Raw genomic sequence first — 27,947 nt, forward strand, 5'->3', positions numbered from 1 at the left:
TTTTGATTGGAACGTTGTCATTGGCTAGTTGGTCTGACCTCATTTGATTGACAGGTTGCTGGACAGGAAAGATTATTGTCCTGCACTTGCGTTCCTGCACATGTCATTAGAGCAGAGATGTCATTACGAGTGGACAGTTATGTTTTTGATTAAAGATTACAAGGGCAAAGGCATTTTAAATAAATAGTGATGTGCATAGATTAATCATTCATAATAAACACTGCAATGTTCTATGAAAAATATCGATTTGGTGACCTAAAGTAATGTCATAAAATCAAGATTCTATTGGAAATCAGCACACCTTTGATTCAGTCAGCTGTTAATACAAGAAGATTTTCAGACTGCGGATGTAATATTGCTTTTGTATGAAAATTAATATTGAGTCATTTACAAAATTTGGCTATTTCGTTTGTATGCTTTTTCCCCTTTCTACCAATGAATATAATTCCAAAAACCATGTTGTATTATTCTCTCAGAAAGGGAGAGTTCACCCAGAAATTAAAATTAAAATAATTTACTCACCCTCATTTCATTCCAAGACTTTATCTTTTAAAACAACATCTGACCCGACAAACTCCCATATTCATTACTTTCCTTTGTGGAACAAAAAGAAAAAAAATCTGTACAATGAAAGTCAATGTTTTTTTTTTGTTGTTTGTTTTAAAAAAGGCTTGGAATGACATGTGGGTGAGTAAATGATGACAGAATTTTCATTTCTTTGTGAACTACCCCTTTACAAACAGGTGGTTATATAATGTTTTTTAATTCAGCTGAACAATAGCCGAGGAAAATTTCTGTTGCCAGAAAAAGTGGAGCTCTGACACTGTGACAGATAACTATCAGAAACTAGGGCAGTTCTCAGAGGGACAGAAGGGGACATGACAGCGGGAACAGGGACTCATGATGAGGACCCCTCACCTCAGAGTTTGATTTGAGCCCCACACACACACTAAAAAAACCTCCGTTCCTTGAAGTGTCCTTCACTTTCAGCAGGTGCTGTTACATGATGACCTGTTTGGCGGTGGAACAAAGACACTCTCCTTCCTTTTCTCGTCTGTCATGTATTCAGTTTTCCAAAGATAAAAGACGTTAATTTCTTTCTCTGTGCCACAAATTCTTCTCAGACAAGCGCGTTTGCACCAGTTGCTTTTCTTAGCAACTGCTTTCAGACCAGACTCATTGATCGTCACGATTCCACGTCAGTCCTTCTGTCTCCACATCTCCATGGACGTGTTCCCACCGATTGTCCTCATCAGCCCAGCCCGACAGAACCTCCTCAGGGGGGCCACTCACAAGAAGCATCACCGGGCGGGTAGGAGTATTCATTAGATGCATCCATCCATCCATTCCTCTCTTCCTCCACCTGTTCTCCCTGGGAAGTGCTAAGGTTAATTAGCACATTCGATTAGATAGACGCCTCCACCATTTGCCCTCGTTTTCCATCTCCCTCCTTCCCTTTCTCCTCCTCTAAACTCTTTCACCTCAACCGACACTCTTGAAACCTGCTGTATGGACCAGTTTCCTAGACCTAGACTTGTTCTAATTTAAATGGTGTCCAACCATTAGTAGTTAAGTATCTTGATAAATGGAGGGCAAGGGTACATTGGCAATCCCTGAATTATACCTTAACCCAATCCTCATGGTGCTATAAAGAGCCTTGAATAAGGTCAACGTCAGCCAAGTCAGAGCTTCTTATAGAAAGAACCCTGCAGCTGCTATTTAGTCAAGCACCAAGCCATTAGCATGTCTGACCATGTGCAGCTATTTGTTTACTGTGATTTAAATAAAGATAACTGGTAAAACAAGCTCTCCGTGAGCTGTTTTGTCTAAGGACCCTGCGAGACTTTCTCCAAGCTGCCATTGAAACACGCTTTGCCTTTGACATGTTGCATGCTCTTGTTGTTTTTCTCGAGAAAGCTCCAAACACATGCTAAAGCAGTGGCGCTAGTGTGTGCATGTGTATGTGTTTGTTTTCTGGAATGTGACTGTCTAAAATAATGAGCTTTTGTGAGATCTGTTAAGCATAGATCTTTTGTTAAGCTTTTTCTGTTAAGCATATGTTAGCTCACCTTATGACGCACATTCAATCACTCGTAAAGGTTAAACGGTTAGTTTCTTCTTATAGAAAGAACCCTGCAGCTGCTATTTAGTCAAGCACCAAGCCATTAGCATGTCTGACCATGTGCAGCTATTTGTTTACTGTGATTTAAATAAAGATAACTGGTAAAACAAGCTCTCCGTGAGCTGTTTTGTCTAAGGACCCTGCGAGACTTTCTCCAAGCTGCCATTGAAACACGCTTTGCCTTTGACATGTTGCATGCTCTTGTTGTTTTTCTCGAGAAAGCTCCAAACACATGCTAAAGCAGTGGCGCTAGTGTGTGCATGTGTATGTGTTTGTTTTCTGGAATGTGACTGTCTAAAATAATGAGCTTTTGTGAGATCTGTTAAGCATAGATCTTTTGTTAAGCTTTTTCTGTTAAACATATGTTAGCTCACCTTATGACGCACATTCAATCACTCGTAAAGGTTAAACGGTTAGTTTAATGAAAATTAGGCTGCGTTTTACTCACCCCCGAGCCATCCTAGGTGTATATGACTTTCGTCTTTTAGACGAATCCAGTCGGAGTTATATAAAAAATTGTCTTTGATCTTTCAAGCTCTATCATTGCAGTCAGCGGGTGTTGCATTGCTTCAGTCCAATTAACTTTTATTTAATAAGTTAAATAAAAAGTGCCCATGCATTAAAAAAAGTGTCTCACACGGCTCCGGGGGGTGAACAAAGGCCTCCTGTAGCAAATCGATGCTTTTTTGTAAGAAACATATCCATATTCAAAACTTAATAATCACTTTCATCTAGCTTTTTATTTAACTTCTTTTGGACTGAAGCAATACAACACCCGCTGACTGCAATGATAGAGCTTGAAAGATCAAAGACCATTTTTAATATAACTCCGCCTGGCTTCGTCTGAAAGAAGAAAGTCATATACACCTAGGATGCCTCGGGGGTGAGTAAAACAGCCTAATTTTCATTTTTGGGTGAACTAACCCTATAATGTCACAGTTCAGCATAAAATGTGTTTGCAAACATTCTGAGGGTGTGTTAACTTGTTGCCTCTTTAATTGAGGCCTGTGTATTTTATAGATTGCATTTTATTTTATTATTAAAATTATTATTATTATATTTATTATTATTTTTGGTGCTGTTCTAGCTGGTGGACTTTTATAGCCAAGCCTTTCATTACCAAATCTGATTTGTACTGATTTTCTTTTTCATTAAACAAAAGAAGCAGTTCATAAGTCATTTGTTAGGGAATCAAACTGCACTGGTTGAACTAGATATGTTTGATTCACTAAAAAGAACCGGCTCATTAGATTCATTCATTCTGTAATCAAACTTCACTAATTATACAGATTTTTTTTTAATTACTAAAAAGTGCCAGTTCAAAAGAGTAATTTGTTAGGGAATTAAACTGCACTGGTTGCACTGTATGCGTTTATGAAATTCTCTCCCAACCTGTCTGTCCGTCAGGGCGTTCCACAACTGTGTCAGCCTTTAACTCCGTAATCACTGCCTGAATCAGCTGAGAATGTTTCTGTCAGATAACACTGACCAAGCATGACTGTCAGCTCAGGTAAAGAAAGCTGCTGAAGCGTATCCACTGAAGAATGGGAGGATGGGACAGGGCTGGTCTTCTTCCATCTTATGAAACCTTCAGAACCAGTGAATTACACTTGTGATGTGCCCCTAAAACAGCTTGGAGATGCCGTGGGGTCGATGCTCAGAGTGCAGATGGTAAGAGATGGTCACCAATCTGAGCAGCTGAAATGATGTTGGTGAAGTGAGGTAAATGTTGGTGGGTGGGTCACTAACCAAGTTCACTTGGTGATGGCGGTGATTTGCATGGGATCGACAATTGTTTGTCAGACTTGGTGTGCTTCAATAGTGAATTATAGAGGATAATATATACAATACTATTTGGTATCACTTTTATTAATGAGTCATTAACAAGCATTATTATGTTAAGTGCATTCAATTCAAACTTTGATTGTTTTCAGATGTGTATATTTTAAAAGTATGTGAACTATTGACCTGTTTAGCATTTCTAAGGGTTGAATAGGCATGATTTGACTAATCTGCTAACCAGGGTTAGTTTTGTAAACTAAAACTGTATTTACAAAAAAATCTGAAATAAATAATTTCAGCTAGTTGCCAGGGCAACATTGCTCATTTTTGTTTAATTTAAGAAGTACAGAAGTTCGAAGTTCTGAATTTTTATCTTTATCAGTCAGCTTGCAGCTGTAATTGTTTGATCTGAATATTCCGTTTATTTTTAGCTCAGAAAATAATCTGCTGTTCATAAATATAAAAGTATAAATATGCCACAAAACAATTCAATGCTTTGAATAAAATGTAAATGTTTTTTTTTTGTTGTTGTAGGTTTTATTTACGTCAGAATAAGAGTCGGAACCAGAAATGAAAACATAGGCTATGCAGTGTAAAAATAAAACACTATTATATATTGTCCATAATATATGCCATTGTTCTGAGACTGCTAAACTGAATTAGACTGTTCTCCTTCAGGTGGGAGATGCTCACGTACGTTTGCATGTGTGTCCTCTCTGTGGGAGGTGCCGAGGGCTCCAGCTGTTTTGGCAGATAAGCTGTTGTCGGCGAGCTCCCGGGTTCCCACTGTGCATCAGCGGAACAGATCAGCTACTGTCACCACACACACCCTCGCGGTTAGCCAATAACACACTATCACGACAGCCCGTCCACCTGCTGTAAAACTGTCCACACAGCACAACGTGCAAGATTCGACCCCACACACCCCGGTTACCATGGTTACCTAATTACCTCTTGGTCCCGACACACCGGCCTGTACAGAACATAAACAACTGCTCAGCGGAAGCTCGCTCACAGCTTTTCGACAGTAATGAAACGCACACATTAAATCATGCAACAATAATGATACGTACACAAATATCCCTTCGGCCCTGACAGTAATTGCATTAATGAAACCCGACATTTCCGCTCTCTGTTGTTTTCCTCCCTGATAGAGTGTCTGATGACTCAGACTGCCATGTTTAGCAAACGGTGAAATTCTCTCCCAACCTGTCTGTCCGTCAGGGCGTTCCACAACTGTGTCAGCCTTTAACTCCGTAATCACTGCCTGAATCAGCTGAGAATGTTTCTGTCAGATAACACTGACCAAGCATGACTGTCAGCTCAGGTAAAGAAAGCTGCTGAAGCGTATCCACTGAAGAATGGGAGGATGGGACAGGGCTGGTCTTCTTCCATCTTATGAAACCTTCAGAACCAGTGAATTACACTTGTGATGTGCCCCTAAAACAGCTTGGAGATGCCGTGGGGTCGATGCTCAGAGTGCAGATGGAAAAAATTGGAAATGGTAAGAGATGGTCACCCATCTGAGCAGCTGAAATGATGTTGGTGAAGTGAGGTAAATGTTGGTGGGTGGGTCACTAACCAAGTTCACTTGGTGATGGCGGTGATTTACATGGGATAGACAATTGTTTGTCAGACTTGGTGTGCTTCAATAGTGAATTATAGAGGATAATATATACAATACTATTTGGTATCACTTTTATTAATGAGTCATTAACAAGCATTATTATGTTAAGTGCATTCAATTCAAACTTTGATTGTTTTCAGATGGGTATATTTTAAAAGTATGTGAACTATTGACCTGTTTAGCATTTCTAAGGGTTGAATAGGCATGATTTGACTAATCTGCTAACCAGGGTTAGTTTTGTAAACTAAAACTGTATTTACAAAAAAAATCTGAAATAAATTATTTCAGCTAGTTGCCAGGGCAACATTGCTCATTTTTGTTTAATTTAAGAAGTACAGAAGTTCGAAGTTCTGAATTTTTATCTTTATCAGTCAGCTTGCAGCTGTAATTGTTTGATCTGAATATTCCGTTTATTTTTAGCTCAGAAAATAATCTGCTGTTCATAAATATAAAAGTATAAATATGCCACAAAACAATTCAATGCTTTGAATAAAATGTAAATTTTTTTTTTTGTTGTTGTAGGTTTTATTTACGTCAGAATAAGAGTCGGAACCAGAAATGAAAACATAGGCTATGCAGTGTAAAAATAAAACAGTATTATATATTGTCCATAATGCTTTGTAATAATTATTTATTATTTTATTAAATAATATAAAATAAGTTTGTAAGACCTTTTAATTTAACTCAATAATATAAATGATACTAAATTTAAAAAATACAAGCCAATAAAATAACCAAACTTTTATTAAAAACAATAAAATTGGACGGAACATATATTACTGTATTGACCCGAATATAGGTGATTGTTTTTTCTTGGAAATACATCTGAAAAAACACGGTCGTCTTATAATCAGGGTCGTCTTATATTTGGGCCAATACGGTAATATCAATGTATTATTTTTATTCAGTTAAACGAAATCAGATTTAACTTTTTTATTATTATTATTATCCAAATAGCCTAATGTATAGTCCTACAAAGCTATTATTATCAGAGCATGTGAGCAGAGCATAGCATCACGAGAGGGTAGCGTCATTTTTCCAGCGTTGCCCAGTAAAGTTATTACACCATGTTACAGCACAGTAGCGCTATTGCAGACAGGAACAAGTACACTATTTAAGCGGTACACGAGTGGAGCGTTCGCATGGGCCGTGAGCAACTCAGCAGAACGCACATTTATAGAGCGGAATATTGAGCGGAGCGTCACACCGCGCAGTGACGGCGGCTAGAGGCAGAGTGAGACCTGTGCGCTGAACACTGCTGGGCAGTGCGGTGCACCATATATTTTCAGCTAATGTTTTTGCCCGTTTTTCTCTATCAGCCAAAACTATAGAAAACTATTTCTCTATCGGCCAAAACTATAGAATTATCGGCTTTTTTCGGCCGATAATTTTCGGTGGCCGAAATTTTGGTGCATTCCTAAAATGTATACATGTATACATAAATATGTACTCACATACACACACACAAAACACATTGAGGCCAGTTGTTTGAAAATAATTAATAAAATGAGTCAGAAAGGACAAGTTAGTTCAGAGAACAGCTCTATTGAAAAAGAAATCCACTTGAATTGATCATTTTATACAGTATCTAATAAAGATTTTCCTACATTTGTAGGTGTGATGTGTTTTGGTGCCACTGTATATTTTTCTGCTTTTGTCGATAGCAGAAAGGTATAAAAGCCTCCAGACCTTGAGCAGAGAAAAGGAAAGCATTCTGAATCTAAAGCCTTTAGTTCAAATCTTTCGAGAGTGAAAGAGAATGATACGGGTTGTTCTTTTGTATTCTTGCAAATCCATTGAAGATTAGCCTGATTTCCCACAAAAGTGGGAAAGTTTGCAGACCGATCATTCATGTTTTGCAGCCAAGTAACACGCAGCGTTGTCCTGCATCCTGCACTCTTATAAAGGGAGCTCCCACTGCTTTTTTTATACATTGGCTGAATTGCCGAACATTACCACTAGACATTTTCGTGTCATGTTGCAAGACACTGTCCAACAACATGTAATGGTTTGAAGTGTGTATATTCAGAAGATGTTTTCCAGATTCACTCTTTCAAAGTTTGTTGTCTTTATCCATATTCACAGACATGGAAACCAGTGGCAGAACTGGAAATGCTGACATGTCTGTCCTTGTTTAAAGGTGTTCAACGATGGGTTCCTAATGTATTATTACCTGTATGGATGTTGTGGACGGCATAAATGAGATGGGAAAGGAACCATTGCTCTTTGTGTGGAATGGCTTAAACATGTTTCTCTGGCACACTAGAAGAGTTTATGATCTTAGATTTTCTCTGCAGAAATACTCCTCAGTTTTTTTTCCTTTCTTTTTTTTCTCAGAGACTAATACGCACAAAAACAGAAATTCGTCTGATGATTTTGCAACAAATCCCAATTCACATCATCTCTTTGTTGCCATTGGGCTTCAGCTTGGGGACCTTTCTGTTCTGGAAAGCTCAACAACTGAATTCATCATTTTTCTGTATTGCGCAAGTGTGAAGCTCTGTTTTGGGGATTACGTCTCTTTATATCAGGCAACCCCGTTGTGTTCCTCTGCGGCCAGATTATTAACAGATGCTCTATTCATTCTTTTTTAGAAACCTTGCACTTTTCTACTAAATTTTAAACGTTGTAAAATGAAGCATGGTCCACTGCTGCAGACTTGCCACAGTATCGATACAGGGCCAGCTGTATCGATACTCGTATCGTCAAATCTCTGTGACGATACATCGTCGTATCGATATTTTGAACACAGCACTAATGTGCTACCAATGCTAAACTAAGGATAAATTTAGGGTTCGAGGTTATTTTTTGTTTCCGTTTTGTGTAGGCAATCAGCACTATGATTGACATGACCAATTAAATCTTTAGAAATGGCTGCAGGGCTGAGTTTAACTGGTTAAAGAAAAAGAATCTGGCATTTTGTTTATCTTTTTGACTGACTGATTAAAAAGAACCAGTTCATAAGAGTCGTTTTAATCAGAAATCGGACATTACTTGTGCTGTGTACATAAAACAGTGGCATGCACTCTAATAAGATGATATCAGATGAAACCACAAATGGACAGACAAAGCTTTCTTGTCTTTTTTTTCCCGGATTTTTATTATTGTCAATTTTTGTCATATTTCGAACCATTTTAGTCTCAGTCTAAAGCCCTGCTGCAGGTTTCTATAAGTGGTCTGTGTGGATTGAGGAGGTACTTTTGTGAGCATAAGAGTATGTCTACTGTATTGTTTTCTGTAATTTGTCCCCTTTCAAACCTGCAGACCCCCCCCCACCCCGCAGAGGAAGTGTTGTTGTCCAGAAGGAAATTACCGGTTGCTTGAATTAATGACTTGGGGAGGCAGTTTTTCTTGCTGACAGAAAAGATTCACCTGAATGAGAAAAAGCCTTCTGCCTCTGTTTCCTCTGGTGTGTCGTTGCGTTTTTCATTCCCTGCTGCTTTTCGCAGTAGAAACACTTGCTTCCTTGCGGACTGTGTGTGAGACATCCCTAGAATTTCCATTAGAGTATTGTGCCGTACTTGAGTTGTCGTCACTATCGTTTTATTAATTTTTTTACTTTAATTAACTGTCAGGGAAACTTTAAATAGGCACATTTTCCCAGCCTCTCTTGTATAGTGATGATGACATGTCATAGTTCGATTTAGATGTCACACTGATAGGCGCATGCATTACCCCCCGCTCTGTCCATAAAATATGGTCTAGTTTAAACTTTCATCATCTCTCTCCATCTCTTATTCCATCATTCACCTTTTTTCACTCTTTCTTTTTCACCTTCCCTCCCGTTTGGTTCTTATTCCGTTTCTCGGTTTCTGTTAGCCTCAGCCCCCACTGCCAGGACAGGGGTGTTTGTAGACCCTGAGTGATGTGGTATTTAATAAAGACATGCAGTGGGTTGCCAGATTGTCAATTTTTATGCTGCTTGTGGCTTTCAAGGTGATTAATGTCCAGAGATGCCATTATATTGCTCTCAAGCCGGCTGTAGTGCTGGCCACTGGCCCAGGGGTGCTCTGACGGTGCCTTTTATATTAGACTGAAATTGTTACATTTTGTGGCCGCTGCCTTTGAATTACCAACTACTTTTCTTAGCTTATTGCTATATAATGCTTGTTGGTGCTTTATTGAACATAGTGCAGCCTCAGCTTCTAATAACAAATGTTGGGAACTTTAGGGAACAGTGATTTTGTTGGGTCAATGATAATGTTCATTGCTTTTTCTTGAAAACATGAAATGAGAGTTTAAGGGCATATTGTACACTTTAGTAGCATTGAGTTACCTTCCCTAAAGTATAATTATAATTTTATATTTCTGAAGTTTTATATTTCTTGTAATATACTGTAGTTTTACATGATCATTTTCCACCCGATCTTGGACTGGCTAATTGGTTAATCTCTTTGCATGTGAAATGACTTGGGATGCATTGGATGAGATTACACAACCCTCTACAGTGCGAGTAAATTATTTGCATATGCGACTAAATGTTTATGCTAGGTGATTAAATAATGTGTATCATTAGCCATTGGCTAATAAATTGTTAGATTTCACTCACCAGAGTTTGAGTTAGATTAAGTGTAAGTTTAGCACAGATATTTTTTTCACTCGCCTTCACTCGCCAGACTGATCGCTTGAGAGTTTTGCTCTCTGTCTTTAAAGCACACTATTCCAATTCATCTCACCCTTAAACTCTACTGTTTAGGTGCCTGACTTGCTGTTATTTAGCTGAGAGTGTTCTGTGCTTTTCTTTCATACACCGAGAGAGAGAGAGAGAGAGAGCGAGAGAAAGAGAGTGTCTTACATACCACATAGAACTGACGTGCTACATGTAGTTTTTTTTTCTTGTCAAAATAATGGAACTCATTTAAAATGTTTCTGCCAAACATGCAGAAGGTACTGCTGGTTTTTTCGCTAGTGGGTGGAACTAATGCGCAAGCAGCAAACTCATTGGTTAGCGCTAAGTCTGGCGAGCAAACTAAAAAAATTTACTAGCCAATGGCAATTCTATTGCCAAGGCATAGATGGTTGTTATAAAAGTAATTTAATTAAAATATGAATAATTGAATAACACTGTTGTAATTGCCATCATCCGAAATTCACTTAAAATTAATCTGTAAAAAATATTAATAATTTAGTAACACTGTTAATTAGGGCTGTCAAAATGGCTGAAAAACTAAATTTGAATTTTGTACTTAATATTATCAAAATTCGAATTATATTCAAATTGTAAATAATACTTTTAAATAAATAAAAATTTGAAATAATAATTCATCATTTCAGTTAGGGTGAAGAAAAGCTTTTGTATTCTCTCCTGAGGCCACATGAGGGTGCGTCGAGCAAAATATTGCTAATGAACGTTTATTCAAAGCATAAGGTAACATGACTATCTGGAAAAAAAGTGCATAATGTTTAAAATAATGTTTATAAACCAATTATAATTAATTAAGTTGCTTAAACAACTATAAACAAAACAGCATCATGTATGTATGCATAGTTTAATACAAAGGGCTGAAAGCCAATCACACAGAGTACAATTTTCATTTAAAAACACAAGTTGCAGTGGGATGGGGAGAAACCCCCACCATAAAGTCTCGAGATATGTTTTTTCAAAGTTGAACTTGCATTATTTTACATGACTTTCTAAACATGCGGCTCTTTTGTGCGAGACGCAAGTGCAACGGTGATAGATGTCCCTCTAGAAAATGTGCGAAATATGCGTTCTCTGTGAACGGCTTGATTTCAGTTTTGACGTAAACAACAACTTCTCCGCATTGTTGTTCTCTTTTCCCACAATATTTGTAATTAACAATGCAGCAGCGCCGTGGCTAGTGGCTTCAACTGGATAGGCCAAGAAAAACATTAAAATGCAATGACACTTACATCGTCATCGCATTTCGTGCGCCACTGATAAGGCTGCCTCTTTAACGCACACCTAAAATTGTGAAAAATTTTATTCGAAATTCATATTTTTTTTGACAGCCCTACTGTTAATTGTAATCTTTAGCAAATTTCAAAATGTATTTCTCAAAATAAATTTTTTATACTATACATTATAATGTGTGATGCCTAAATTCACTTGTAGCATTTAAAACAATTGAAGTTTTTAGAGTTTTATTTGTGATCTAATTACACAAAGAAACATTTTTATATTTTATCAGTTATCTGGTTATTGGCATCTGCTAGATTTTTAATAGTGATGCATTCCTAGAAATGATCATCACCGTTGCTGAATTCTGAATTAGCATTAGTATGTAAATGTGCTATCCTATCCTATGTAAATGCTCTCATGGTTTTGAAATCTGGATTGCAGTTTTGGTAGAATTTGCATGGTGAATTCTGTAGGATGTCTACATAGTTGTGTTTCAAAAGAGCTGTTTTCCATGATATTTTTCCCATTGAAGTAAGTATGCAGTATTAGACATCCTGCAGCTGAGGAAACCAAGAGAGGGGGTGAGATAGGTGGTCCGAGACGCAGCTAAAAGGCCACTTGTCCCCTGACAGGAGTGAAACAGCAGGACTCCTGTGGACACTGGGAAAAGGACATGTCAGGGTCACTTTGAGCAAGAGTCGCAAGACAGAGATGGAAAGATGAGTAGAAAGAAGTGAAAGGTGCTGGGAGAGAGAGAGAGAGGGCAGCATGGACGGAAACTGAGGCAGCCTTGACTCTGATGGTGAAAGGAAGTTTTCTGCTGTATGCTGGACGTCAAAGCTGGGTTTGTGGAAGTGATTTGATGTTTTTCGTGTTGCAGTGAATTGAGTAGTTTACACTTCTGACAGATGGTTGCTTTTAACAAATTTAACTTGAGAAATGTATCATAAATATGGCAAAACTTACTCAGTTGATTCCAGTCCTGTTGAAAAAAACAGCATATGCTGGTTAGGTATGTTAAGCTGGTCCTTTGCTGGTTTAAGCTGGTCCTTTGCTGGTTTAAGCTGGTCCTTTGCTGGTTTAAGCTGGTCCTTTGCTGGTTTATGCTGGTCCTTAGCTGGTCTTAAGTTGGTCGGACCAGCACATGACCAGCTAAGGACCAGCTTAAACCAGCAAAGGACCAGCTTAAACCAGCAAAGGACCAGCTTAAACCAGCAAAGGACCAGCTTAAACCAGCAAAGGACCATCTTAAACCAGCAAAGGACCAGCTTAAACCAGCAAAGGACCAGCATAAACCAGCAAAGGACCAGCTTAAACAAGCTCAAACCAGCATCCCAGCTTCAACACATACCTAACCAGCATATGCTGTTTTTTTCAACAGGGAGTGGAGTGAGCATGCTGCTAAGCTAATGCTAATAAACCTTAACACACACACTACACAAAAACACTAAGTCTTTATGCACGTTCAATGCATTTTTTCTCACCTCGATTGCCATCTTAAATAATTGTTTTTAATGAGCTCATCATAATGCATTCTGGGATTACCTGCTCTGATTCATGAGAGTTTTCTTTAGAATTTAGCTCAAATAAGGCCATATTTAAAATTCCTAGCTTTTGGAAAAGCATCGGGAACAGATTATGTGAGCAGAGCGAGGAGTGGAGCGGCATGATTTTGCCTGGAGCTAGGAGCGGATTTTTTGAAAGTCGGAGCGTTGAGGTTTTCACTCTCTCCGAGAACGCTCCGCTACCACTCCATCACGAGCACAAATTAAGCCAACTCATGTATTAAACATAATTAGTTAGCTTGACAGATATGTGGATCACATATGAAGGTTAAAATGGCGATGGACGAGTGCGGGAGGTTAAAGCATGTTGTAAGTTGTACAGTTTGTTAATCTCCGCTCGAAACTAATGTGCTGATGCATTGCTGCACACGGACAGAACACACAAGTTCGCACATAACGTACAGATCGCGCGCATACATTCAGGAATGAAGAAAATTTGGTCAACGCTGTCCTGTCATTTATCAGCTTAAAAACGGAAAAGTTGCAGCATATTCTTTCTGTTTCTGAAGTAACTACCCTCAGCTTTACCATAGTAGAGAGATGTTGCACAGACAAGTAAGCTAGCGAGTTAAGCAGTCATTTAATATGAAATTGGGCTAATTGTAGTGTTCAAATAAACCATGTTAAAACTATTCTTCTAGTATTATGCATTTATTTTTCGTTTAGTATAATTTCTGAACAGAACTTTGATTTTTCAAGCATAGTGAAATAATTTAGCCGCGGAGCGGTGTTTCTGATCAGTGGAGCGAGGAGTGGGAAATGGTGAACCCGGAGCGGAGTGATTATTGAATGCTTGAGGGGAAATTGTTGCCACTCCACTCCGCTCACATAGTCTGATCGGGAAGCATGTCTATGATGCTTTAACATGCTCCTTCATTAGGCAGCTAGGTTTTGGAACAGAGCAGTGGGAGAAAGGAGAAATACAGTGGTCCATTTGTGTCTTTAACCCGTTTATCCGTTCCCACGGTATCAGGAGGAGGAAGAACTGACCCTGTATGAGCTTTATACCCCTTCATCCCTCTCTCTCGTTCACACACACATGCACATACACAAAGGATCTGTTCACATCAATAACATCAGTTATTTGACTTTGCATTGTTTAAATCAGCAGTTCACAACTGGTTTAGCTTCTGGATCAAAATATTAGCCTTCAAGTGGAAAACCAACACAGAACCAAAATTGTCTATCAAACGAAAAATATCATGGTTTCCATAAACATAATAAGCAGCACAACTGTTTTCAACATTGGTAGTAATAAGAAACATTTCTTGTATGCTAGATCTGCACATTAGAATGATTTCTGAAGGAACATGTGACACTGAAGACTGGAGTAATGACTGCTGAAAATTCAGCTTTGTGATCACAGGAATCGATTACATGTTAAAATAAAATATAAATTGTAATAATATTTCACAGTATTGCTGTTTTTACTATATTTTGATCAAATAAATGCAAACTTTTATTGACCCCTTAGACTTATTTTTAAAAACATAAATAATGACTCCAAACTTTTGAATGGTTGTGTATTTGATTAGTTGCTTAAATATAGGTGAAATCAGATACAATTTTTCATAATTCCATCATATCTGATATTTCTTTGTTTAAGCTTTCATTTGTTTTCCAGTCACGTTTTGTTAGAAAGCCATCCTTTGATTTCAAGAACAGAGGCTTCTCAGTATCTTTAAACTCATTTTTTATAGCTCTGTTTCTTTATTTATATTCTGATGAGGACTGAGTGGATAATGAGAGACAGAAATCCTCTGACTGAGACTGGGGCGAGAGTTCATGTTTAATAACGCTGAGGTTGACAGAGCATGGGGTAACAGTTAACGCTTGGTTAACAATACAACAGATACAGTGGGGCTAATGTGGCCACAAAAGGAAAATTCCAATTGTTGGGTTTTATTAGTTGAACAAACAATTTGAAGTGATGTCTTGTGTGATTTGTGACAGTTTATGTGTTTTTTTTAAAGCTTGAACTACAAGATTTTTACCCCTGCTGTGATATTTGGATTGGGTTCTGGATATGTGTTGTACATTTTGTTTTTATTCTTGCTCAATCTTGTGGTGTTGAGTACAGTGTCTTTTAGGATCAGTGGCCTGATGCAGCTCTGTGTGTGTGTGTGTGTGTGTGTGTGTGTGTGTGTGTGTGTGTGTGTGTATGCAGCATTTAAATTTCTTAGAGGTAGGGACAAACTCTCACTCTCTCACCCTCTTTCTGTTTCTCTGTGATAAATTATATATGAATAGTCAGTGTATGTTGCCGTCAGCCAGACCAGATCAGACTTTTCACTGTAGGAAAAAAAGAACAAAAACATCACAGTAAGTCAAGAGAGAGAACATGACGCTCTGAGAGAGAAATAGACAGAGGCAGAAAGAGAGGACACAATTGGAGCAAAGTTATGTAGTTGGATGAACTTCATTTTTCCATGAACTCTTAAAGCAACAGTTTGCCCCCTTAAAAATACATTTCTGTCATTATTTACTCACTCTTATGTTGTTCGAAACCTGTATACTGTTTTTTACCCACCATGCAGACTATAAAAAACACCACAAAAGTTATAATTCAATATTATACTTATTTTATAATAATATTAATATTTATTATAAGTTATTATATTGTAAAAATGTAAACAAAATTTTATTAAAATTAAGTTTGCATGAATAAAATATTTAATGAATATAGACTACTTTTATGCCTACAAAAGACTTAAAGGGGGTCATATGATGTTGCTAAAAAGAACATTATTTTGTGTATTTGGTGTAATGTTTATGCGGTTTAAGGTTCAAAAAACACATTATGTTCCACATACTGTACATTATTGTTTCTCCTCTATGCCCCGCCTTTCTGAAACACGTCGATTTTTACAAAGCTCATTGGTCTGAAAAGCAAGGTGTGCTCTGATTGGCAAGCTGTCCAGTGTGTTGTGATTGGCCGAATACCTCAAGCGTGTGATGGAAATGTTACGCCCCTTACCATACTGTGATGCCCTGTCCGGCCGAAGCGACGAGACCCGTTTTAGGTAGGTGTGGCTGACTCTTAACTTTTATAAAGAATATCTCTTTGGAATTGAAACTTTAGTTTTTGCAACTTTACAGATCTTCTTTATGCACCAAGAGCTTGTAACACTCCAAAGAGAAAGGAAAAATTGAAATTGCATCATATGACCCCTTTAATATTACCCAATGAGACGTATTGAGTACTTTTTATGGTGTTTATTTTTGTTGTCAGGTTTGGATATAACACAAATAAATAATGACAGAGTTTGCACTTCTTGGGTGAACTAAGTCATGCTGGATGTTTGTATAATCTTTTATCTGTATACGGGGCTCACAGCAAACTGTGACTAATCAATATTTCCACACCATGGAGAACTCTAATTTGTGTAACTTAGCTGGCATCAGCTCAGTTGGACACACAAAACACCCCACCAAACTCTTGACTTTGTCATTAGCTGCTACCACTGGCAACATCTGTACATGAACCCAGGAAACAATCTGATCATTTTGCAGACAAATCAACAGGTGAAATTAGATATTATGGCCTTGATATAAAATTACCTGCATTTCTAAGCTCAAGTGGAAAAAATACATACTTACTTGAGCTTCAGAACACTTCAGTTAGTCAAATTATAGCTAGGGAACAGGATTTGAATGTACTGATGATCAAATTTAGTTGTAGATTTCCGACTAGTATATCTGAACTACAGTGATGTATATGTTTTTGTCTGGAGAAGGCATTGGTCTCATCCGTCGCTACACAAATTACTCGTGCATTTTGTGCAACACGCGTCTATCAGGATAATATTTTTACTGTGTTCGGCTAATGTTAGGATTGCTGCTTGAATACTCAATCATGGGCAATGTTCTCTCAAGCTGTAGGTGGTTGCTTGCCGTAATTGAAAGCGTGTGTTGGTGAAGTGTTCTGGAAGGTCCAGTATATTATGATGCGCAGCGTGGTCCCTCACTCTGTTTCATTTCCCACTCAAAGACAGCGATTAATCTGATTAGTGATCTATCAGCTGAAAGTTCTGCCTCTCGGCTCTAATGGTCAATGCCAGGGCCTGGTCTGAATTATTAACAGATCCATTCCTGGAGACCAGGGACAATTCATCACCAAAACAGAGAGGCAGAATGAAAGCGAGATGGGGTGGGCTAAGTGAAGACTGAAATTTTTTTTTAAGTAGGACGCTTGCACATAGATTTGCAATAAAAAAAAAAAAAATGTGTGTGTGTGTGTGTAGCAGTAAAGAAACAGCAGGTACAGAGTATGATATGGTTGCGCTCATGTTTTAGATTTTAAGGAATGGTTCACCCAAAGATGAAAATTCTGACATCATTTATTCACCCCCGGAAATGTTGAAGAATGTAACGGCAGATATTTTCCATATAATGAAAGTGAAATAAAAAGTGGTTCATATTAAGGATTTGTGTGTTATAATTGGACTGTAATCATACCTTTGTTTTCAATTTTCTCTTTAAGAAATACTGCAGTTCATCTATCATTATTTATGTAATGAACGGACTGAAATGTAATGTTATTCATTGAAAATCTTCCCTTCCACTGTGTAACTCTAAAATCATATTTGGCCTCAATGACATTTCTTTTTGGTAAAAAGAAACACCATTTTTGTAGTCCATATAAGACTTTTGTAGTCCACTCTTTAGACTTTTGTGGAATTTTTGTGCAAACTGTTCCTTTAAGATCTTTAAGCATTTCTAAACGTCACACAATTTAGAGGTTACATAACCTTGTTTAGTCAGAAATCCATGGCTCAAGTCTCAAATCTCAAAAAGCTCAGTACATTTTAAAATGTAATCTACATAGCCCTCTGAGTAATGCCAGCAGATGACTCCTTCCAAACAAAACCATAATCCTCAATGTCCTCAACCCTAAATCTAACCAATAATCATAAACCTATACAGGTCTCTACTAATAACCATAAACCTAATCTTAACCTATTAAGACTGTGCTTCTCAATCTCATGTTTCCTAAATGGAATATGATCACATATTCCTTTCTACATCTAATCTTGATCCTAAGCCTAATTCTGGTCAGTAGTGTCTCGCTGAGGGCATTTATAACAACAGCAACTCTGTTTGTGTGTAGACCAGCCCACTTTCAGGACACTAATCACATTGTAGAACATAAACAGCTGACATTCAGCTGAGATTTATTTATTACAAAAACTCAAACAAATTTACTGGGTTAGTATAGATCCAATGGTAATTTAAAGGGACATGGTGCGTGCGTGCGTGCGTGCGTGTGTGTTGGAGAAGACATCAGGTTTGTAATGGCATGAGGCTAAGAATTTTCATTTTTGAGTGAACTGTCCCTTTAAGACCACCCTTTGCATAAGATATAACAGGTGCAACTATGTCACAATAAAGAGAGAGCACTTGAAAAATGTGTAATAGAATTTGGATGGTAATGTTAGAATTGGATTCTTTCAAGATGCAGTACAGCTCAGATAGTGTCATGACCATTAGATCACTGACCCTGAGTTAGTCAGTGAGAGGGAATGCTGGGACCATAGTAAGAGTGCCAGTAAGTCACAGCACACACACAAATACCATGATTAAATGTGTAATTTAGCCAAAAGGGGATGTACCAGCGTCATAGATTTTCTACATTGTTGTCTTTTTTATCCTTGAGTTCATATTTCCAAACCGAAACACACTCTAACCACAGTGCGTATTGATTTTATTGCAGTGTAACTTCATGCTTGGGTAGTTACATTAGCTTCATTTCAAATGAACTGTGTTTGATGGATTTGCTCATTCACAGAGCCAATGACATCCACCGGACCAATCAAGAATTAACTATGGTTCACCCTCCGCAGTGTGAGGCATAAACACAGGATACAGTGAGTGTGTGTGTGTGTGTGTGTGTATAAATCTCATTCAGCTTTTGCAGAAGCTGAAAAATATCAGCGTTGGGGAAGTTACAGGGCATTCATAATTACTACAGGTAATTCACATCACAAATCGGGCAATACATTATTACAGCCATGCTAAAATATGCAATATTGGCTATGATGCTAAATGCCTGTTCATTTAGCTGCCATGTATATTACTGCACTGCACTCATACACTCAAAAATATTGCTGAAGAAAAATTTCACTCAGAAATTACTAACTTTAAAAAAGAAATGACAAGTAACACTTTGAATTAAACCTGTAATTTGGAAGTAGAAAGACTGAAATAGTATTTTTATTGTAAAAACCTACTCCAATAATCTTTGTTTTACAACTTCAAAAATCTGTTTTTACAGTGTAAATGTTAACTTTTAGCCGTAGCACTGGGTATGTTTGCATATCAGGCGTATTCTAGCTTTTAAAATATTTTATGAATGAAGATGTGTTTTTATTATTTAACTGTTATAGAAGCAATAAGGCACTTAAGGTTGTGCTATATTTTGAATTTAATCATGGTCATAGTGCTTTATTTGATACAAATGTGCATTGGCGTTACAGGTTTATTGAAGTTCCTGTCATTTTTAAAGTATGGAAGTCGCTAGCTTATTGATTAATCGAAGCAATTACTGTGATGTACAGTAAAAGCCTGTTTCCACCTTAGAGTAAAAAAAAAAAAGATAGTGACTATTTCTCATAATTGTGAATTTAAATCTGATAATTTCCATTTTATTTGTAAAAATTTCACAATTTAAATTTTCTTTTTATTTATTGACTTTTTTCTCATAATTGTGACTGCATACAACCTTATTTCACATTGCGACTTTTTATCTCATGATTTTTTTCTCTTACAATATTAGCTTTATTTATCCTAAATTGTTACATTATCTTGTGTACATTAGCTTGTCTAATAAGTTAACCCAACAGCTAGCTACAGTGTTTAATTGCTAACTACCCTGAAGAGAGATATGAATTGCCTATGATGAGAAAAATTGAGCTGTGTGCGTGCTATGCTGATGATGAAATTTACGCAACATACTGTAATGTACTGTATCCCGGCATACATGTAAAAACCGAAAAATACTTTACTGGAAAAGTAGCTAAGTTAGCAATGTCACGAATTCAAGTTGATTACTCGCCAATACTGCTAGACGACTAGACAGATGACACTGATATTTTCTGGAAAAGAGATCTGTGTGTCTTTCTCTGTGGTTTGTTTGTTACTCCTGTCCTCTGTAGTGAGCTGTGTGCGTGCTATGCTGATGATGAAATTTACGCAACATACTGTACTGTATCCCGGCATACATGTAAAAACCGAAAAATACTTTACTGGAAAAGTAGCTAAGTTAGCAATGTCACGAATTCAAGTTGATTACTCGCCAATACTGCTAGACGACTAGACAGATGACACTGATATTTTCTGGAAAAGAGATCTGTGTCTTTCTCTGTGGTTTGTTTGTTACTCCTGTCCTCTGTAATGTAATATAAATGGTTGAGTTCAGACATAAGTTTCAGGCTTGTGAGCAATGACTGTTCCCCCCCTCCCTCACCGATCAACCCCCCGCTGGGACATGGGGGGTGTGAGTGATGGAAAGAGCAGGGTGAGAGGGCTAAATGCCTGAGCTACATGCGATAACTCACTAGCGGTTCGCAGGGCTAACTGCGGTCAGAATGTGATAGCCTTGCACGAATGTATTCCGGGAAATCCAGCCAGTCGCCCCCCCAACCTCAACAGGGGTTTTAAAAGATGCAGGAGTATGGAATACCACAGTCGGTTAATTGAATCCGTGATTCACAGAATTGTACCGTTTTCTGTTTTAGTGCTGCACAGCTGTATAAGACCCCTCTATTAAAATTTAATGTTCCCCTATCGAAGGAACCACATGAGGTTAATGAATGAATAGATTGATGCATAGAGTTGCAGTATGTCTTGTGTATTAAACACAAATTGCCACCGAGATTTTCTTGCCATTTTTTGACAGAAGCGGGTTAATGAATGGAAAGTTGCTGTTGCTGTTGCTTTCGGAATTGCCTATGATGAGAAAAATTGAGCTGTGTGCGTGCTATGCTGATGATGAAATTTACGCAACATACTGTACTGTATCCCGGCATACATGTAAAAACCGAAAAATACTTTACTGGAAAAGTAGCTAAGTTAGCAATGTCACGAATTCAAGTTGATTACTCGCCAATACTGCTAGACGACTAGACAGATGACACTGATATTTTCTGGAAAAGAGATCTGTGTGTCTTTCTCTGTGGTTTGTTTGTTACTCCTGTCCTCTGTAGTGTAATATAAATGGTTGAGTTCAGACATAAGTTTCAGGCTTGTGAGCAATGACTGTTCCCCCCCTCCCTCACCGATCAACCCCCCGCTGGGACATGGGGGGTGTGAGTGATGGAAAGAGCAGGGTGAGAGGGCTAAATGCCTGAGCTACATGCGATAACTCACTAGCGGTTCGCAGGGCTAACTGCGGTCAGAATGTGATAGCCTTGCACGAATGTATTCCGGGAAATCCAGCCAGTCGCCCCCCCAACCTCAACAGGGGTTTTAAAAGATGCAGGAGTATGGAATACCACAGTCGGTTAATTGAATCTGTGATTCACAGAATTGTACCGTTTTCTGTTTTAGTGCTGCACAGCTGTATAAGACCCCTCTATTAAAATTTAATGTTCCCCTATCGAAGGAACCACATGAGGTTAATGAATGAATGGATTGATGCATAGAGTTGCAGTATGTCTTGTGTATTAAACACAAATTGCCACCGAGATTTTCTTGCCATTTTTTGACAGAAGCGGGTTAATGAATGGAAAGTTGCTGTTGCTGTTGCTTTCGTTTTTCCACACACAGATGGGAGTTCAGCTCCCCAGCAGAAACATCTGGTCCTGTTTAGAGTTATGCCTTTTGTGTTTATGAGAGAGCGTTAGAGGGATTTTTTCCTGAGCGGTGGTGAATTCTGAATCTTCCTCGCTCACGGGTCACCGGCTGGTTCATTTCCTGCCAACATGAGTCACCTACAAACTAGCGGTTATTAGTCTACAAATCTCCAACACAGCCAGATCCAAATATATTTGTTACTTTTGTCTGTTTTTTTTTTTCTCTTTTTCACAGGATCTCGAGTGAGAATCTCTTTGGTCTTGCCATCGTGTTGCCATCTACCCTCTTCTCTTGAACACCAGTGAGAGCCAAAGCTTTTCCACCACTGCTCCTCTCCTGAAAGGATAACAGTGAGTTTTGAATTAGTCTCCCTCTATTTACAGTGATTCAGGTTTCCTGCCTGTCATCATAGCCATGCCAGTTCGTGTTTCCTCTCTTCGTCATGGTGGACAAAATCAATTGTAGACGCAGCAGTTTACAGAGACGCAGCATCAGTTTGAGATAAGCAGAACTAACAGACGTGGATCGACCTGTCAGATCTGATGCAACCCACTCTAGTTGGATTGCGTTCACGGATTGCGTCGTTAAGGAAACGTGACTGATGGGCACTTGAGGTACAGAGAGATATCTGCGCTCATCCAGTTTACTACATTAGCCCATTGTTTTAGAGGAACTAAGGTTGGACGATATGTCAGTATACAGTATATCAGTAGCAACTGGTAGAGATTACATCACAGTAATAAAGGAATAAATAGGAACATTTTGTAAGATTTTGTAGGCACAATATGTAAGATTTTCATAATAAAATATCCAAAAACCAATTGCACAGTGTGATATATTTCATGCAGTTCTGTACTTATGTTATCCCAAAAGTTCCCAAGGATTTGTAAATCCAGAGAAATTTTAATTTTAAATAATGGCTCGTGACTGGTTCATTGTCGCCTATCAAAGATGTAATATCCACGCTATCCGTTTCCGCTTTTAGAAACTATGCAACACACATGGACAAAAATGCTCCTGTGCCGTTCAATTAAATCCATTACGGCTGTCGCAAATAAAATTAAAATGAAATGAAAAGTGTTGACTGCAGCATTATATTTAGATCTGCACCATGATTCTTTTTCCACGTTTTTACAGTGTTGCGCATTTATAACCAATCACACACGAGTCTGTTGAGCTTATGATTGCGACGGCCAATCAGAGGCGTTCAGATGAGTCATCGCTGAAACACCGGAGTTTTGTTGTTCAGTACGCACGCTCGCTGACTGAATTCTGCTCTCTTGCAAATTCCCTCATTATAAACAACAAAGTACAGATGTGTGTATGATGTAAGTAGGAGATTCATTCATCAAACAGTGTATAGACAGCTTTGATTATAAGGGGAGTTTTTTGAGAATGCTTAAACTCACGCTAGACTTAAGTCAGTCATACTGTTCCTTGACAACGTAAATGTTCTTTGCTCGCTTTCTCTGTATAATTTATTCACTGTTTGAATAACTATGGAAGGTGCAGGTAATAAAAAAAAATGTATTCATTACATCCGTGAACATGATTCGGACATCTCTGGATGGTAAAAACGACACCTCCCATCATTCCACTCTTCTTCATAGCATCATCAAGCTTCGGCTTTGTTATTGTTTTGAAAATGCGAACTCTAGCATGAAAACTTACATATTGTGCTTTTAAATAAAAAGCACAATTAGAAAATGAATTCCATTTTCAAATAAATAAATACATACATAGTCTTATTACAAAGGACTATTTTTCATAATTGAGAATTTACAGTATATCATAATTGCAACTTTATATCTAAAAATGGCTAAATATTTCTTGTAATTGCAACTTTGCAACTATCTCACAATATGAGTATATCTCACAATTGAACTTTATATTTCTAGTGATTTCATCTTCATTTCTCACAATTCTGACTGTATGTCACACAATAGGACTTCTTTTTGACTTCTTTTCGGAAATAATAATATGATTTAGTTATCACAGTTGTGTCTTATTTCTCATAATTGTGAATTTATATCTCAGTTTGACAGAGATTTTTCACTGTGACAATATTTTAAAATTTGACTTTATATCTCATAGTTTTACTTAAATTGTTTTATTTACTGCCTTATTTCTCACAATAATTTCACAAATATCTTGTAATTTCTTGTAATTGCAACTTTATATCTCACAATATGTATCTCACTCCATTTTTCTTAATTGCGTCTGTATATTTCAATATGGCTCTTTGTCATACAATATTAGCTTTATTCCCCATAAATTGTGATATAGTGTGTATCTCGCTATAAAATCACTGTGACATGATTTTATTTCTCATAATGTTTAATTTATATCTCATAATTTAACTTTTTCTCAACAATTGTTCTTTTTTTTTTTTTTTTTACTCTGAGGGAGAAATTATGCGATAAAATACGATTTTGGTCATACCACCCACCCCGTAAAGAAACGTATAATGGGTGTTTGGCGTGCAATGAAACGACCTGTGTTTTTTCTGGTTAAACACTTGGCTCTGACTAAAACTGACATGCCCTCACATAATTTGAGCCGCGCCATTGTTCATTCACTCATTCTGTCTTTCACTTCCCTGCTGCTGACCTCTGAGCAGAAACAACAGTGTAAGCACTCTCATTCTAGATTTCTCTCTATTCTTCCCTTTTGTCCTGGAAACCACATTTTCATCCAAAGGTCATTGATGGCCACAGAGAATCACTCGGAGCGGTATTCAGTCAAAATTGCATCACACTGTTTATCCTGAAGGTTCTCAGTGTGTTGTGGATGACCTGGTATAGAGCTGAGCCCTGCAGGTCTGGAAGTGTGCCAATGGAAAGGCCCATACCAACTTTGTGAAAGGTCAGGTGTGAAAGCTTAAAAATTTAGATGTTTTTTTGTGGTCTTATGGGAATCCCAAAGTGAAATGAGAAAGAGACTGGTTTTATGTAGTTTAGATTAATCCAATTCTTGTGCATGCATACTTTAAGTATATGCAAAAAGAAGGTTATATTATTTTGAAGTCAACATGAAATCAAGAAACGTATAATGGGTGTTTGGCGTGCAATGAAACGACCTGTGTTTTTTCTGGTTAAACACTTGGCTCTGACTAAAACTGACATGCCCTCACATAATTTGAGCCGCGCCATTGTTCATTCACTCATTCTGTCTTTCACTTCCCTGCTGCTGACCTCTGAGCAGAAACAACAGTGTAAGCACTCTCATTCTAGATTTCTCTCTATTCTTCCCTTTTGTCCTGGAAACCACATTTTCATCCAAAGGTCATTGATGGCCACAGAGAATCACTCGGAGCGGTATTCAGTCAAAATTGCATCACACTGTTTATCCTGAAGGTTCTCAGTGTGTTGTGGATGACCTGGTATAGAGCTGAGCCCTGCAGGTCTGGAAGTGTGCCAATGGAAAGACCCATACCAACTTTGTGAAAGGTCAGGTGTGAAAGCTTAAAAATTTAGATGTTTTTTTGTGGTCTTATGGGAATCCCAAAGTGAAATGAGAAAGAGACGGGTTTTATGTAGTTTAGATTAATCCAATTCTTGTGCATGCATACTTTAAGTATATGCAAAAAGAAGGTTATATTATTTTTAAGTCAACATGAAATCAAAACCCTCTTTACTTTAAATTCCTGGGCATTTTGTATATAATTCATTTGACATGTTATTCAGAGGCAAAAATGTTTGTTTTTATAGTCCTTAATCAAAATATAATAATTTTCTCTGCCACTAAAGTAACTTTGTGCTGACGTCATCAAGGCCACTAGCGTTTTCAACCAATGGGTACCGGAAGTAGTGTAGGAGGAAAGTGGTCATCCACAATTGCTTTCTGGCTCAATTCCGATATGGAAAACCCCCTTTTAATAATCCAATCAGTTACAGATTAGTAAAATCAGATCCTACCTGATGTTTCTCATTGAATATCTCGTAAATACGTCACATTACAGAAGTCAAATAGGTTTGTGAATTTGCTGAATTTATTTGTTTCATGTTGACTTTAAAGCTGTAACCTGTTGGCAGAGAATGTAAAGTCCTCCAACATGTCTTGCAATGATTACATGTTACATGAGTGGGTGGTATTTCGCTGACAGGATGCATTAGCGTTTACACTATATAGACATGACCACGTGTGTTGGCGAACTCCTCCAAATGTGTTCAGTGAACCGATTGCGCAAGATGTGTTGGACCCCTGTATTTAGAGCTGCACACTAGAGATGGATGTTCAAATCAGGTGTGAATGGGGTCTAAGAGATGAATCTCTTTCTTTCACTCCTCTTCATATCTGGCACCACACATTCAAACATACAGTAAGTGTGATTTTCTGCTATGTGAGAAGTGTGCCTTTTTTTTGCTGTGAGGAGAAGAGAGCAGATTCTCTGACTCTTTGGCCTTCTGACTTCATGACTCTGACCGTCTAATACTCTCACTCTCCACCACAATGGGGCTACAATGGATAGCAAAATCTCACCGAGGAAATAGGAAATTTCAGAGCAGTCATCTGGAACAGCACTTTAGGCTTGAATACATTGATTAGACAGTCTGTATGCCGTTTAAAGTCTTCAATAGCATATTCCAAATATTCTCTCTTGTTTTCTATGACTGAAAAACCCTGTTATAAATATTTGGCTTGGAGTGATAATGCATAACTGGAATCATTTGAGATTTAACATTTACTTATAGGGATAGTTCACCCAAAAATAAATATTCTGTGAACCATCCCTGCAGACTATGCTCTGGTACATACAGTAGGATTCAAGCAAACTCTATGTCGGCTACACAAACCTAATCATCTGATTGGTTCCTCTACACTCCGACAGGGTAGCACTTGGCTGCGCAGGAAATTTCCATTTTAACCAGCAGATTGGCACCCAGGAATCACTTCCTGGTTCCTAACCACCAGCGTCTAGTTATTTTTCGGTGTATTTATGCATGTGCGTTCGTCCCCCGGGGCCTGTTTGAGTTCTGAGCTTCAGTGCCCTGAGACTAACAGGCAGGAGGATGCAGATGGCTCCAAGGAGGGGTGACCCTGTTGCAGAACTCTGACTCTGACAGAATTATATCCTCCAGAGTCACACACATCTTGCTTCTGTAATCCTAATAGATACCCAAACAACACACACACATCCTCACACTCATATTTGCCGTACTTTTGTAATCCACGTTTCTGCTCCTCCCCCTGTCTTGTCGCAACAACTAGTGATAGGCAACCACTGGATTATACTCAGTCACTTTGACACAGTGCATTTTATAATACAGACTTAAAATATAATAATATAGACCGTATTGTGCAAATCCACACTGGCTGAGAGTGAAGTTAGTAACTGAGCTTATAAAAGATTTTAAAAGACGTTGGATTTGATCCAGCTATAGACTTTAGTCAAAGTAAATGCCATATTCAATTTGATTAACAAATTGGTTACATTTAGATTAATCACAAATGAAGATTCAATTTTCTCTTTGGTAGATTAATGTGAGGAATAATCTGGAGTTCTAGTAAAAACATAAGCCCCGTTTCCACCGCAGGAACTTTACCCAGGAACTAGGGACTTTGGGCCGGTACTCGGTGTGTTTCCACCGCAGGAACCAGGATCTAAATAAAGTTCCGGGTAAAAAGTTGCCCCTCAGAAAGTCCCTGCTCACGAGGTAGTACTTTTTCAAAGATCTGGAACTTTCGGGGGCGGGACTTGGGCGCTGAGCATGCTGATTGGTTGAGTTCACTCAGCATTGTATTTCAACCACCATTTATTCGGATCATTTTCAAAATATTACTGTTATTGTGTCATGAAGTGTAGTTTTAAAAGTATTTCAGGCAAGAATGTAGTTGTTTAAAACTCAAATCTGCGGTTTATTTATAAAGACAGCGCCTATTTAAAAATTAGTTTCGCTGATTTCGGAGATGTGAGCTCCACGCGATCAGCGGGCGCTCAGTGCTCATGTTTCCCAACAAGAGCAGCCTCAACTCGGCTAGTCCTTCTGATATTTAACGCTGGCTCTGATATCTCTTTAGTGGTTAAACATGAGATATAATTAGTTTTGGGTAAATCTAACAGGGAATCTTTGGTCTTTATTCTATTAATCTATTAATATGTTAAGATGAAAATAAAAAGAGGCAATACTGTTTGATATAATATTTTGTTTCTTTGTAATGTAGGCTATATACATTCCCTGAACTAGGCTACAT

The 27,947-nt window shown here is 38.0% G+C and overlaps 1 protein-coding gene across 4 annotated transcripts in view; it reads left to right on the top strand.

Annotated features, from left to right (window-relative positions):
• LOC107597993 (semaphorin-6D-like) overlaps positions 1 to 27,947 on the top strand; it is a 186,490-nt gene that overhangs the window by 73,611 nt on the left and 84,932 nt on the right. For 3 of the 4 annotated variants that reach the window (XM_016289221.1, XM_016289224.1, XM_016289222.1), the window contains one exon: positions 21,987 to 22,102. The gene's annotated coding sequence lies outside the window, so the exon portion shown is untranslated. Of the gene's footprint in view, positions 1 to 21,552; positions 21,574 to 21,986; positions 22,103 to 27,947 lie in introns of those variants that run through there. The other variant, XM_016289223.1, reaches the window with a different exon arrangement.

This window comes from Sinocyclocheilus grahami, unplaced genomic scaffold (assembly GCF_001515645.1).
Source record: "Sinocyclocheilus grahami isolate Dianchi unplaced genomic scaffold, SAMN03320097.WGS_v1.1 scaffold242.1, whole genome shotgun sequence".
Taxonomy (NCBI): Eukaryota; Metazoa; Chordata; class Actinopteri; order Cypriniformes; family Cyprinidae; genus Sinocyclocheilus; species Sinocyclocheilus grahami.